The 14,780-nt window shown below is 43.7% G+C and overlaps 1 pseudogene across 1 annotated transcript in view; it reads left to right on the top strand.

Moving 5' to 3' along the window:
* LOC102453291 (THAP domain-containing protein 6-like) overlaps positions 1-14,780 on the top strand; it is a 28,237-nt pseudogene that overhangs the window by 5,715 nt on the left and 7,742 nt on the right. Inside the window, exon 2 of the transcript XR_016349976.1 lies at positions 12,877-12,996. The product of XR_016349976.1 is annotated as a THAP domain-containing protein 6-like (transcript). The remainder of the gene's footprint in view (positions 1-12,876; positions 12,997-14,780) is intronic.

Raw genomic sequence — 14,780 nt, 5'->3', positions numbered from 1 at the left:
AACTATTTTATTGGTTTTTTTTTTTAATGTGTGCACACAGTCTATCAAATTCTTATTAACCATCATGTCCCCCCTCCTTTGATTTGCCTGCTATACCATAGGCTAAAATTATAATGAATATACAAATACATTAATTATCATAATGAACATGCAAGTATTTCAGTGCTGGTTCACCAACTGTTTTTGAATGAGTTTGCCGGTTCGTGGTATAAAAATATTGAGAACCACTGGAGTATTATGTCAGTTCTGTGCACCATGTTTCAGGAACGATGTTGGTGAAATTGTAGAGGTCCAGGGAAGAGTAACAAAAATGACTAAAGGTCTAGAAAACAGGACCTATGAGGAAAGACTGAAAGAATTGGTTTTGTTTCGTTTGGAAAAGAGAAGACGGAAAGAGGACACGATAGCAGCTTTCAAGTACCTAAAAGGGTATTACAAGGAAGAGGGAGGGTAATACAAGAATCAGTGAGCTTAAACTGCAGCAAGAGAGATTTAGGTTGGACATTAGGAAAAACTTCCTGTTAGGGTGGTGAAGCACTAGAATAAATTGCCTAGGGAGGTTGTGGAATTTCTATCTTTGGAGATGTTTAAGAGCAGGATAGATAGATATCTGTCAGGGATGATCTAGATGGTACTTGGTCCTGCCATGAGGGCAGGGAACTGGACTTAATGACCTCTCAACATCCCTTCCAGTTTTAATATTCTATTACTAGTATTCTATGATAACTTCTTGGCACAATTTTTATTTCAGGGAAAGTTCTTCTCAGGCCAGACTTATTCTTTTTTTTTTTTCCGACTTGGTGCTCTAGCAGCTTTTTTTCACTCCTGTTTTAGTGTTCTTTTGTTTTCACATGTTTTTATGTATCTTCTCAGGGTGGAGAGCAGTCTGTAAAGCCAACTGCAGGCCATCATTGTTCGTTTCCCATTCCTTAAATAGAATTTTCTCAGGGCAGGAAGTCCCTTCAATTCTCCCCCTTCTGCCCCATGGAAAAATACAAAATTCAAGATGGATTCCAGAAACAGGTGGCATGGTCACCTGTTTTTGTAGGACCAATCACAATCCAAGCTTAAAGGAAAACACTATTCACAGATCATTGCCTTGAGCACTGGGCCATTAAGTGACTTTCATTAGCATATCTAGATATATAAATAGGCTTATACTTCGTAATTCTAACTTCATATACAAGAATGATACATACACACAAATAGAATATATATAATTGGGGGATTATAAACTCTCCAATGATAGATCACATGCCCCAGTATGCATATTTATATTCAAAAACACACTCCCAAAAATGTTGGGGGTGCAACATCGCAGTTTCCAAGCACTTTTGTTACATAATATGAGCTATTAGGTACGGTTCAAACCAGGTGTTGTCAAAAGCGTTTCAGTGTTTTGTGAATCTGTGATACCTTTGGATTCACAGTGTTTAGGAATGTTGTTATTCACCAAAATCTTTAATCCTGATGCTTTACATTTTCTTGTGTTTTTTAGAAAACATAATATGGAATAGTTTTATTTTTATATTCCAAAATTATTTTTGTTTCGTTAAAACCTATAGTACCAAATGTAGTGTATATGAATAGGTTAGTAATAGAGATGTAACCATGTTAGTTTGGTCTTGCTGAAACAAAAGACGGAACTATGCAGCACTTTAAAGGCTAACAAGATGGTTTATTAGGTGATGAGCTTTCGTGGGCCAGACCCACTTCCTCAGATCAAATTGTGGAAGTCATGCCAATTTTCTTCCACAATTTGATCTGAGGAAGTGGGTCTGGGCCACGAAAGCTCATCACGTAATAAACCATCTTGTTAGTCTTTAAAGTGCTGCATAGTCCTGTCTTTTATGAATAGGTTAGTATCTCTAGTTTGTGAGCCCTCTAGTGGCACTCTGTGTTTTAAAAAGGTAGAGAAACCAGTCAGACCAGTAGTCTGGTCAGACCAGCATATTTAGTAAGCACAATTATTTGGGATCCAGATGAGCCATATTGGATTTTTTTCCTTTTTGTTTGTTGTGGAAAGAGCAAGAAATCACCGTACTGAGCCAGCATGGTAAGCGACTTCCAAAATGGAACTTGCAAAAAGTGAAAAATTATGTTAATGATTTAGTTTATCACTTTTTTTCCAATTACAAATGTTCTACTTGACAGACTCTCCCAACAATAAATAAACATTAAATAAACAATAAATAATATTAATAAACATAATAAATATTATGCAACCCCTCCCATCTAAACAGTTTACAGCCCCTCCATCTGTGAGCTCTCAAACTACCTAGATGCCTGCAAGATAAGCTTGGCTTTGCAGCATTGCTGGTGGAAAGGTGCCAAATCTACTCACTGATAGACCAAATTTCAGGGCCAGGGGCCTCAGATGGGGAGTTCCTTTCTTATTCTTGAACCACCAAAGATTTTGGAGTTGTTTTGGCACATCGCCATTAACACATACAAAATATCTGAAGAAGATAATGAGAAGTATATGGTCCTTCTGAATAGCACTGAATACATAGCACTTAAAAAAACAACCATTGATCTAGCAGCACCTTAAAGACTAACAAAACATGGTATCACGAGCTTTCGTGGGTACAACCCACGTTTTCAGATGACTGGAGTATTAAAAGTCCAGTTCCAAAATAAATAGGCGGTGGAGGAGAGGGGGTGAGAAGAAAGGGAAAAGTCTACATAGCACTTTTAACTGTGAAATAACATTTTTTCTCAAACATACTTAAATCTGCCACTATTTAAAGCATCCATGTTTTGAGGTTATTAAGTACAAACTAATTAAACTCAATCTGCCTTCTTCTTCCCTTTCAACACCTTTTAGCCAATGGATTGGCATAGCCTTGAATCCAACAGTCTTATGCAAATCTTTTCTTCACTTGGGAATGCAGGGAGCCTACACAGAGCTAAGCTCCATTATATGTATACGGTCTGAACTTCACATACAGGCACAGGAAATCCTGACCCATCCATGGAATACTACCACTTTTGGGGGGTTTTGTTTTTTTTTTTTTTTTTCTGTATCCAGGGCCTAATGGGAAATGTGTTGGGGTAGGGCAGGAGAGGTTTCTAATGGCATGTCTACACTGGCAAAATTTTGCGCTGAGAGCTTTGTTACTGATAAAACAGCACTTTAAAAAAAATTGTTGTATGGTCACTGTCTTCCACTGCTGGTATAGTGTGTCCACACTTGCAGTGCTTGCATCCCAAAATTGAAGCTCTCCCCCTTCTACACTAGGTCTTGTGGGAAGATGGAGGGGATTATTGTGCATCATGAGTCTGGGCACAATGTCCCATGATGGCTTGCTTTCCATCCTAGCATTCCATGTGCCTCCGTCTTCAGATCATGGCATTTTTCAACATCCCTTGTTTTTTGTTTCCCCCACTGCATCTGTCTGCAAGAATGGTCCCCACGTTGCTCTCCACTGCTCTGCTAGCTCTCACTAGCACATTGTGAGTGGCAGTGGAGTCATTATTGAAATGACAAAGGCACAGTTGCCTGACATGGTGTCCAACATGGAAAGAAGCAACGATTGCTTTTGGAATTCACTGATGAACTGAAGGCAGAAGTGTGTCACACTTGAACTTGGGAAATTAACAAAGAGTGGTTGGATCGCATTGTTATGCAAGTCTGGAATGACAAGTGGTGGCTGCAGAACTTTTGGATGCAGAAAGCCACCTTCATGGAACTGTGTGCTGAGCTTGCCCCAGTCCTGAAGTGCAAGGACTGCTGAATGAGAGCTGTCCTCTCAGTGGAGAAGAGTGTGGTGATCGCAGCATGGACGCTGGCAACTCTAGACTGCTTCCAGTTGGTTGTGGACCAGTTTGGAGAGGGGGAAGTCAACCATTGGTGTTGTGTTAATGTAAGTGTGCAAAGCCATTAATCACATTCTGCTGTGGAAGATGGCGACTCTCTTTGCAATATGTGTGGGACATTATGGATGACTTTGCAGATATGGGTTTCCCTAACTGTGGAGGGGCAATAGATGGCATGTATATTCCAGGTCTAACACCAGACCGCTTTGCGACTGAGTACATCAATCAGAAGGGGTACTTCTTCATGGTTTTTCAGGTGCTTGTGGATCACCCTGGGCAATTCACTGACATTAATGTGGGGTGGACTGGAAAAGCACAGGATGCATGTTTCTGTAGGAACACTGGCCTGTACAGAAAGCTTCCAGCAGAGACTTTCTTTCCAGACCACAAGATCACCATAGGAGAAGTAGAAATGCCCTTGGTGATCTTGGGAGACTTGTGTACCTTTTAATTCTGTGGCTCTCAAAGCTATCATGGCAGTAAGGAGACATTAAAAACAGGCTGAGTAGGTGTATAATGGCCATTGAATGTGTATTTGGTCAGTTTAAAGGCATGCTGGAGATGCCTATGTGGCAGGTTAGAGATGGATGAGTTCAGTAGTCCCATGGTTCTAGATGCTTGCTGAATGCTGCATTTGTGAAGGGCAAACTCTTTACTGAGGGATTGATTGCTGAGGCAGAATGATTGCCTACTACAGTAGACTTCTGATAATCCGGCACCTTTGGGACCCAGGGGGTGCTGGATTATTGGATATGCCGGAGTATCAGGAGGTACTCTGGCAGGGGGGCCTGGAACGGGTCAGGGGGGTAGTCTGGAGGGGAACAGCGCAACATGGAGCAAACCCTCTGCCATTTTGCAGGGAGGCGGGGGAAGCCCCACGCAGCTGCTGGCGACAGGCCAGCTGGAGCTGCAAGCAGCAGCGGCGATTGGGGGAAGCAGCGGGGCAGAGCAGCTGGGGTGCTGCTGGGTTGGTCCCGCAGCGCAGCCCCTCACCTGAGTGGCGCTGCGGGACCAACCCGGCAGCACCCCAGCTGCTCTGCCCGCTGCTTCCCCAAGTCCGCCACTTGTCAGTTTCAGCAGCGGCAGACTTGGCGAAGCCGTGGAGCAGAGGAGCTGGGGTGCTGCCGGGTTGGTCCCGCAGCGCCACCCCTCACCACCACCCTGCTCGGTGCCCGGCAGCACCCCAGCTGCTCTGCTCTGCAGCTTCCCCGAGTCTGCCACTCGTCAGTTTCAGCAGCGGTGGACTTGGGGAAGCAGGGTGGAGCAGAGCAGCTGGGGTGCTGCTGGGCATTGAGCAGGGAAATGAGGGACGGCGCTGCAGGACCAACCCAGGAGCACGCCAGCTGCTCTGCTCCATGCCGCTTCCCCAAGTCCACACTGGTTAGTTTCAGCAGTGGCAGCAGCGGACTTGGGGAAGCGGCGCAGAGCAGCTCCAATTGTCCGGCTGGCTGGAGCACTTCGGGTTCCAGTTGGTGCCGGACTGTCAGGAGTGCCGGACCACTGGATGCCCGACAATTGGAGTTTTACTGTAATTTTGAGAAACCACCAGGCTATTAGAGGGGCACAACGTTGGACAGTAAGAATCAGGGATGCTTTGTTTAAGATAACACTTTGAACACGAAAACCAGTAACGTTTGTTGCTATGCTTGGGACAGTAATGATTATTTATATTTGATAGGACAGGAAGAAGTTGTGATTGTTAAATCCTAGGATTCAATATAAGAAAAGGAATGTGCAGAAGGTGTTTGGGAAATTCATGGGAAAGAGTTCAGAAGCTGCTGAAAGGGAGAATGGACACACATTTCCTCAGACTGCAATTTTACAAGAGTCTGGTGGAGCATGTCGGCTTGATGCTTTAATCAGCCTCTCTGTGGCATCCCTGTTGTAAGAATTCTTCAGTTTCTTGATTTCACGTTCCCTCCACTTCTTGCATTCATTCTTTTCAGCCTCTGACTGCTACAGCACAACCCAGAACATATATTTCTTGATCCATGTTGGCCATTTTCATATCATGTGAAGATGCTTTGCTGAGGTAGAGGGCTTGTTTCTCAAGATGGAGACACATGGTTCACAATAAACGTAAGAGCTATTGTCAGCTACAAACAGACCATTGAAACAATAACACTACTCTTCTGGTAACACACCTATCACTTTCTCATTGACCTTAGGCAAACACATTTGAGGCAGAAGACCCCAGGAATGGTGAGTGAACCCAGGGGCAGAGGCCTTGTTTATTGCACTAAAACAATCTGAAATGGGGTGGGAGCTTCAATGCTCTAAACTTTCCCACTATTTTCCAGAGGCTGTGGAGGCTATGGAAGATACTTTACACCTGAGGGTAAGCAGAGAAGCAAGGCTGTATCTGCTACACGTTTGCAGCTTCCACCCTGGTTCTCATATTGCTTGCCTGTGTGCAGTTTTGGGCCTTACCCAAGTTATTGCAATGTTGTGTGGGAAAGTGTGTCTCAGTGGATAAAGGATAAAGCAGCTCTACCAAGGAACCTCCAGCAGAGGATGGCTGAGTACCTCCAGGAAAGTTTCCTAGAGAGATCTCTGGAGGATTCCCATGAACTCCCTATTCTGGAGTGCATCAACTCTCTATTTCGCTTTACTGCCTAGCTGCATGGGGAAATGCTCAGCACACACAACCAAAATCAGTCTTCTACATGTCTTTGCCTTCAACCCACTTCAGAACTTCCCAAAGAAAAACCACTTACCAGAGGCTCATGAGAGAGCAACTGTAGAGATTGGCTAGACATTTCTGGACTAGAGAACAGCTCCTGACTGGGATGCATCACAGAATACCGTATCTTCAGCCTCCTGCTCAGTAACTTCCTCTTTTAGGTTATGTACAATTTCAACAGACTCCAGACCCATTGTAATTGTCCATGGTGCTCTTTGCAGCGGAAGTGGGATCATTACCTAGGATAGGGTCCAACTCCTTATAAAAAGAGGACATCTGGGGTACAGCCTCAGAGCACTGATTTGGCTCCCCTGCCTTGTACACATTCCTTAGTTCCTTCATCTTTGCTCTGCAATCTAGCTATAGGTATCATGTATTCTTATGGCTTGAGCACAGCAGGGATTGGACAACCTACTCTCCCCAAACACTTACCAGATTAAGTAGCTCTGTAGTGGACCAAGCAGGAGATCATCTGCTGCATGGAGCCACCAGGGGATGTGGGCTCTGCACCCTGAGCAAATAGGAAGGGGAATTTCAGAATTCCCCAGGGCTTTAAAGGAGCAGGGTCAGAAAGTTGTTTAGCACCAGGGTCAGGATGGGCATTGTGGGACACTGCCTGGACGCCAATAACAGTGCTAAAATCAAGCACAATCTCTGTAGTGGCACCATGGGGCTAAATCCTTATGATTCTCATCATGGTGTTCTTATTGCAGCATTAAATGGAGGAGTTTCTGTGTACAAATTGTGTGGACACCTCCTTTTCAGTGCAAAAAGCTGACTTTTAGTAAAAAAAAAAAAAAAAAAAACCTTGCCAGTGTACACCAGGCCTCAGTTAACCAAGAACAGTACAAATGTATCAGATTACAAAGCACTGTACCAGTCACAGCAGGAGAGTACATTTTAACCAGCCTTTTTCTCCAAAAGTGAAATGACTTTATTCTATAGAATCTTCACATCTAGATTAGACTTGCTCCTCATGCTACCAAAAAGGTTTTCTCCTTGTTTACATGAACATAGTTTTAAATTCCCTCTTCTATGCTGTATTTGTTTCTGTATTGTTTTTAAGATTTGCTATGCATGCCTGTCTCCAGAATGACAATGTGCTTCTAGGGTGATTCTAAGAACTACTTGACACTATCCAAACAGCTCTGATAGCAATTCTTAATACAAGAATGTGACATGCAGAAGGATTTTATTCAAATACAAGAGGATCTGTTCATTACAGTTAGAAATTAAAAGTATTTGTATTGAGATTATGTAGCAGAACCTAGGCAAGTGAAAGAGAAAAAATTTAATATGCACACTTGGTTTGTGTGTTTGCCTCTAGGAAAGAAGTGCCAGTAAGTGAAGCAAGGATTTATGATATATGAATGCAGGGCACAGTTATCCATCAGTATGAGTCACTTTAATGATGGCACCACTTTGTTTGTAAATGTCTGTATGAATTTCAATTATTCATTTCAGGCCAGATATAGAAAGAGTATTCTAATGAGCCATGCTCTTACTACTTCCCATCTATGCTTCAGTGAAACCTCTATTCGGTTATAGCCTAGTCTCATTTACTATTATTAAATGAATGGTACATATTGCGTTGAAAGAGTGTGTAAATTAATTGTGATATTCGAGTCTGTCTTATGCCCTATAGAAATCAAAAGAAATAAATTGAATAAATACATCAGTGATCTTGCTGAGAACAGCTTTCCCCATGCCCTGTCTTTTTTCCACACAGTCACTCTCTTTTCCAAAAGCAAGGAAGTTCACCTGTTCAGACTGCACATATGCAGTGTGCATGTGTGTGATGATGATGCCTCTTAAATAACATTCTTGCAGATGTTTCAGTCTTCTCTTGCATTTTATTATGCCCTGGGAGAATCAGCAGCTCACTTTCTAACATCCTGGAGGTAGCTCTGGGGGAGATTTCCAAAAGTAGTGTGTTGCCAATGTATATAATTCTTGTACAACAAATTCATCTTCCTCCTTTTGGCTTTTATATTATTATTCCTCAGTTTTTAACAAATTCCGTTGCTTGGTCCCTCCTCAAATAAGTGTTAGAATATTATAGTTCACAAAATGGGCTATAGAGGGGGACACTACTTGCATAAAGTGGTTAGCAGCGTTGCTAATAACCCTAATGGTAATAATTTTCTTGTCCTAATCACAGAGAGGATGATATATCTCTAGTGTGTCTGTGCTATTTATTTAGCTGTCATGTGAAAGAAGAAAACCCCACTTTTTTATGTCTCTCCAAATTGGACTGGAGTTAGCTCTTCAGCAGTTCTCATTATTACATTTATCTGCAATCTTCTTACACCATAGAAAAGTAATAGAATTAAGAACAAAGTATACGATGGGCTGACATACAGTTTTTTCAGCGTTTCAATGTGTGTTGTGCTAATTCACTTAGGGTATGTCTACCCTAAGTGAGTACTCTTAATTTTTTGAGGAGTAACGTTAGTTCGAACCAAGGGGTTTGGTTCGAATTAACGCGTCCCGGCACGCACTTTCACTTTCGTAACAGCTGTTGAGAGGAGTAACGCGCCGGCGAGATCATGCTAATGAAGTGCGGGATATTTAAATCCCCGCTTCATTGACTATTTCTAATGCCTACATTTGCATCCCTAGTTCCAAGTAGGGGGCAAGTGTAGACATACCCTTAGGGATGTGAAAGGTTAACCAGTTAACTGATGGGCGCTTGAACAGATCTCAGTCTGCCATGGGCAGGGGACTGCTACAGCCCCACAGGGCCCGCCGCCATGGATCTGCTCTGGGCATCCGCAACAGGCCATATCCATGGTGGGACTGGGAGTGGGGGGACACAGGCAAGGGCTGCTCCAGATGGGCTAGAGCGGCCTCCCTTAATTGGTTAACCAGTTAAACATTAAGTTTAAACTTCACAGTTAACCAGTTACTTGAGAATTTACATCCCTAATTCTCCTTGATATTTTCAAATAATTTTACACTTTTTAAAGAAGCTCCATAATATATATTTTTTCTTTTAAGCATGAATAAAGATTATGGCTACATCTACACTGGCATGATTTTCCGTAAATGCTTTTAACGGAAAAGTTTTCCGTTAAAAGCATTTTCAGAAAAGAGCATCTAGATTGGCACGGACGCTTTTCCGCAAAAGCACTTTTTGCAGAAAAGCATCCATGGCCAATCTAGACGCGCTTTTCCGCAAAAAAGCCCCGATCGCCGTTTTCGTGATTGGGGCTTTTTTGCGGAAAACAGTACCGTGCTATTTACACTGGCCCTCTTGCACAAATGATTTGTGCAAGAGGGCTTTTGCCCGAATGGGAGCAGCACAGTATTTCCACAAGAACACTGACGATCTTACATGAGATCGTCAGTGTTCTTGCGGAAATTCAAGCGGCCAGTGTAGACAGCTGGCAAGTTTTTCCGCAAAAGCAGATGATTTTGCAGAAAAACTTGCCAGTCTAGACACAGCCTATATGCATAAAGTACTACTGTTCTGGGTGCTGTAAAAGTAAATAAGTGCAAGAACAAACTAGGGATGTTAAAATGAATTTATTTTTGTAAATGTGTATCTGCTGAAATTTTCAGCAGATACATGTTTACATGAGGGGTGTGGGGGAGCTTTTAAGCCGGATCCTGGTGAGCTCCAGCTCCCGTTTCTGCCTACCTTGCTACCTCTGTATCAGAGGTGGGAAGGGAGCTCTGTGGGAGGAGGCACGTGTGGGGAGCTGGTTTAAAAGTTATAGAGGCAGTGGGGGAGGGAGGGAGGCTGCATATAACCGAGAGGGTTAACCGATGAGCCCAGTTATGGGTTAACTATATTCTTGACAACACGGTCACATCCCTAGAAAACTTGAAAGAAACATAGATGTTTTAGTGATAACAAATGTCTAATGATTATGGTAAGAGGCCTGATCCAGTGCTTAGAGAATTACAGTGGAAGGACTCTCGTTAAGATCAGGCATTCAAACAAAAGGAATTCATGGTTATATCCCTTCTCGGAGAGGTCTTTTTAGAATTTGACCTGATTTTTGCTAATTCAGGCCTGATTATACAAAACAGATATAGTTGTTTTTCCTTATTCAAAGGTTGCATTCTTCAATCTTCTAAAGAAAATAAACACGAGATCTGGCATTTTTCCTGTATTAAATGAAGCCTTGTGCAAATTAGAGAAGTGAAGGTTTAACTGGTTCAGGTTAACTGGTGGGCTGGAGCAGCTTCCCACCCACTGGGGGCAGGGATTGCTCCAGCCCCATCTGGGCCTGCTACCAACAGGAACTGTTTAACCCAGTTAGCCAGTAAAACAGGATTTTACATCCCTAGTTCAAATTTACTTTGAATAGGTTTTTGTTTAATGCAGCTACTGTGGAACACATTCCGACTTGTCCAAAGAATGACATTTCCAACTGCTGAGTAAACGACCCTTGAATTATAAATTTAGTTGTTCATTTTTAGCCAGAGAGATGAGGACACTTTCTAAAGAATTGTGGTAAATACATTCCAGGTATTAAATACTCTCTGTCTACTGTTCCAGCATAACAAAGCCAATGGCAATCCATGAAATCCATGTTGTTCTTGTCTCTTTTTAGAGGAAATGAAGTGTTGGACTATGTCATATTGATACAGGTTTGTTTTGAAGTCCTATTTGGCAGGAAACTCTTTTTCCCCCCTTTAATTGCCTCACTGAGACCATTGGTTCTTGGGAGGTACAATGCTTACCACAAATTCTGCACAGAGCACACAAAGAAAGCAATCTTCTCAGTTTTTCTTATTTATTTTTTCCTGTGTTTATAACTTGCTGCATACTTCTGTTTATAGGCTAACACTTCACATTGTATGCCTATTCACTGTTTCTGTGTAGTCTCCTTACCCACAGAAACTTTTATGCCAGCAACCCCTATTATTGGGCTATTTGAATTTCCCAGCTTTCTTTTGTGGGCTGAGGAGTAATTGTAGATGTTTGGCTTCTGTGATGTAACTGTGAAACTGAAGTTCTGACATTCTCACTTCCTTGCAAATATCATTGTAACTATTTTCTGTTTTTCTGAGCCGCACAGTTCAGGTGGTAGCTATTTTTCATTTATTTTAATAACAGCCATGGCTGGTTTTACTAGTGAATATGCATGATCATTTATATACAAAAACATGAATTTTACTGAGGAAAGTATATGTCCGTGATATCAGAATACATGAATATATCAATACAGCACTAAGGATGTTAAAATGTGGTTATCAGGCTAATCATATAGTTGATACAATTTGTATCGATTGCTTGATTAGTCAATAGGACCTTTCTGCAGAGCTGCATTGGGGGTAGCTCCAGGAGCCAACTAGAGCTGGGACTCAGCTGTCCTGTCTTGTGCTGGCTCTGAGAGCCACCAGCATTGTGGCTCTGCATTTTGAATGTAGCAAGAGCCACCGGCCTCTTACTACTTTAAAAATGTAGAGCCACAGTGATCAGTGCGAGTGGGAACTTCTTGGTCCTGGCTTGGGCTGAGTCCAGCAGCCCCTGTTTGCCATGGACAACCCTGTCCGCCACAGACGGGGGCTGCTGCCAGAGCCCTGGCTGCCGGAATCGGGGACTGGTGCTGGAGCAGCCTCTGTTTGCAGTGGAGAAGGCTGGCTGCCATGAACAGAGGCTGCTCTGGCATCAGCCCTTGTTTGCAGCAGGCAGGGCTGGCTGCAGCAGCCTCTGTCTGCGGGGAGTGGGAAGGAGAGCACAGCTCCCCACTGGGACCCCAGTGGACAAGAGCTACTTCACAGCAGCCTCCCCTATTCAACCTCCCCCCCCCTCCCCCCCCCCCCCCCCCCGCTGCCTCTCTCTGATAGAGGCAACAAGGGAAAGGGGAAGCAACTAGCTTATGCTTATCGGATAGTCAACTAGTCGCTTACGTCCCTATCCTGTTCCTCATAGAAACAGTAAGCGGGGGAGGATGCTGCAGGGAATAGGGGACCAGCTGGAACTCAAGTAGTCCCTGCTGGCCCTGTGTTCCCACTGAGGCACTTCAGCCTTTGAAATATACAAGAGCCCAAAGCACTGCAGTGGGAATTAGCACAAGCAGGGACTGCTTTAGTCCCTGCTTGCACCCCTGCCTCTTCTCCCCCCCCCCATGAAAACATGCTGGGGGGGAGTCTGTTTTTAAGCCATACTCCCCCCCTCCCCCCTGCTGCCTCTCTCTGATAGAGGCAGCAAGTGAGGGGAAGCAACTAGTCAGTCACTACTCGACTATCTGATAAGCTTGTGCTTATCGGAGAGTCGACTAGTCGCTTACATCCCTATAGAGTACTTGTGCTAGCATCACATAATGTGGAGGAAGGTAATTTTATTACTGTAGTAAATGTGTTTTTAAAATATTTTTGCATTGAGTTGATTAATGTGTACTCTCTTCTCATTACAGCACTGAATGCAGTAACCATTTCTGAGGAGGCTATCATATCATGGTGAAATATTGTGCAGCATATAACTGCAGTAATGCAGACACCAAGTTAAATTGGAAGCAGAGAATAACTTTTCATAGGTGAGCCTGAAGATCCTGGATATCAGTGTATTCTAACTGCTAGGGATGTAAAATCCTGTTTAATTGGTTAACCTGTTAAATATATTGTTTAACTGAGTAAAAGGGGCAACAGGCAGGGATGTTGCTCCAGCCCAGCTGGAGTGCTCCCTCCACTCACTGCTGGAGCCTCTGTCCACAACGGGCTCCCCTTGGGGCTGGAGCAACCCCCTGCCTATGGCTGGAGCTGGTTAACTTGTTTAACATTCACATCCCTATTAATTGCAGGTATTGCAGACTTTGGGTGGAATCTTGGGTAAACTCCCATTGACTTCAGTAGGGATTTTACTCTCTAAGTATTTTGACCAAGCAAACTACTTGCAAGCCTAGTTTTCCAAAGTAACCATGTGATGCTAGTCTCTAGCCCAGTGTAAGCCTTACCTTCTGGCTGATTTAATTAAATGCAGCACTTGCTGTCAAGAATTGGTAAGGAGCAGTGATTGAGGAGTGTCATTTCAGCATACAAAAAAACAGCAGCACAGCTAAGTGAGCACTGGCAATTGTGGGGGCTAGGTGTAGGGAGATGGGGCTCAGGGCAGGGGACTGGGTGTAGGGAGGTTGGGCTCAAGGCAGGGGGCTGGGTGTAGGGGGTGCAGGACTCAGGGTAGGGGGCTGGAAATGTCGAGGTTTGGGAGGTATGAAGGGCTCAGGACAGAGTGTTAGGGTGTGGGGGGGCCTCAGGCAGGAGGTTCAAGGTGTGTATGAGGAGTTCAGGACGGGATTGGGGTGAGCATATGTGCGTGGAGGGTGGAGAATGGGGTGGAAGGCTTAGGGTGGACAGTCCCCGTTGGTGACCATGTCCTGCGATGCTCCTGTGCCATGCCAAATGGGAGCTGTGGAGGCAGCGCTATTAGGCATGGGAAGGGAGCTCTAAGGGTAGGCGAGGTGCTGCAGTACCTCTGGAATCCTGGCTCAGCACCTGGGATCCTGGATGTCAGCCCTGTTTACCTGGGGCTCTCCAGCCGCTGGCCTCAACTTTGGGTGGAGGAAGGACAGCATTAAAGTTCTGTCCCCAGCCAACCACTTTCTTAACAGCGTGCTGAAATTGGCTGCATCAGCTTACTTTCATCTGTGGCAGCAACCCGATTAAAAGCAATATTCAGTAAATGAAATGCATAATGTTGTTTAAATTAAAAGAGAAGACATTTGTACCATGGTATTAAAAAGGAATTATATAGAAGAAAAAAGCCATGAATGACAGAGAAAAAGCTGAGAAGGGCAGTGGGAGAGAAGTGAGGATTTACAGAGCTGATTTTAATGCAGAATGAGTTGTGTTTAGTTTTGTATCGCATGTTATTCATTTTCACTAACTGTAGCCTCACCATAAGCTACCTGAGAGAGGGAACTGTTGCTATCTCTGGTTTATAAACTGGGGATGAAGCAGGGGCAATGGAGAGGAAGATGCAGCCACTTCTGAAAATGTGTGTCACTTCTGGCTGCCATAATTTTGGGGTGTTCAGCTTTAGAAATAAAGGCTTGGGAGTGCAGAATGCCCTTATTGGCTCAAATGAGAATTTTAGGTATTCAGCACCTCTGAAGAAGGCGGCTGCTTTTGAATGTTTGAGGCTACACAATGAGCTGGGCATGGTCTGAATGATCTTTTGAATCTGTCTCCTTCTCTAAGCACTCATTCTGGTGCCATACTGTGATGTTTCCCACATTTTGGTGACTTCCTGACCCCAAAATTATTTATGCATGGTCTTTTATTATTAGTGTATTTAAAATATGGCCTTCAAAAATTCTTCTTT

The sequence above is a fragment of the Pelodiscus sinensis genome, chromosome 6 (genome assembly GCF_052426305.1).
Source record: "Pelodiscus sinensis isolate ZL-2025 chromosome 6, ASM5242630v1, whole genome shotgun sequence".
In the NCBI taxonomy this organism is placed as follows: Eukaryota; Metazoa; Chordata; order Testudines; family Trionychidae; genus Pelodiscus; species Pelodiscus sinensis.
The sequence above is the reverse complement of the archived record's forward strand: the minus strand, read 5'-3'. Positions and strand labels throughout refer to the sequence as shown.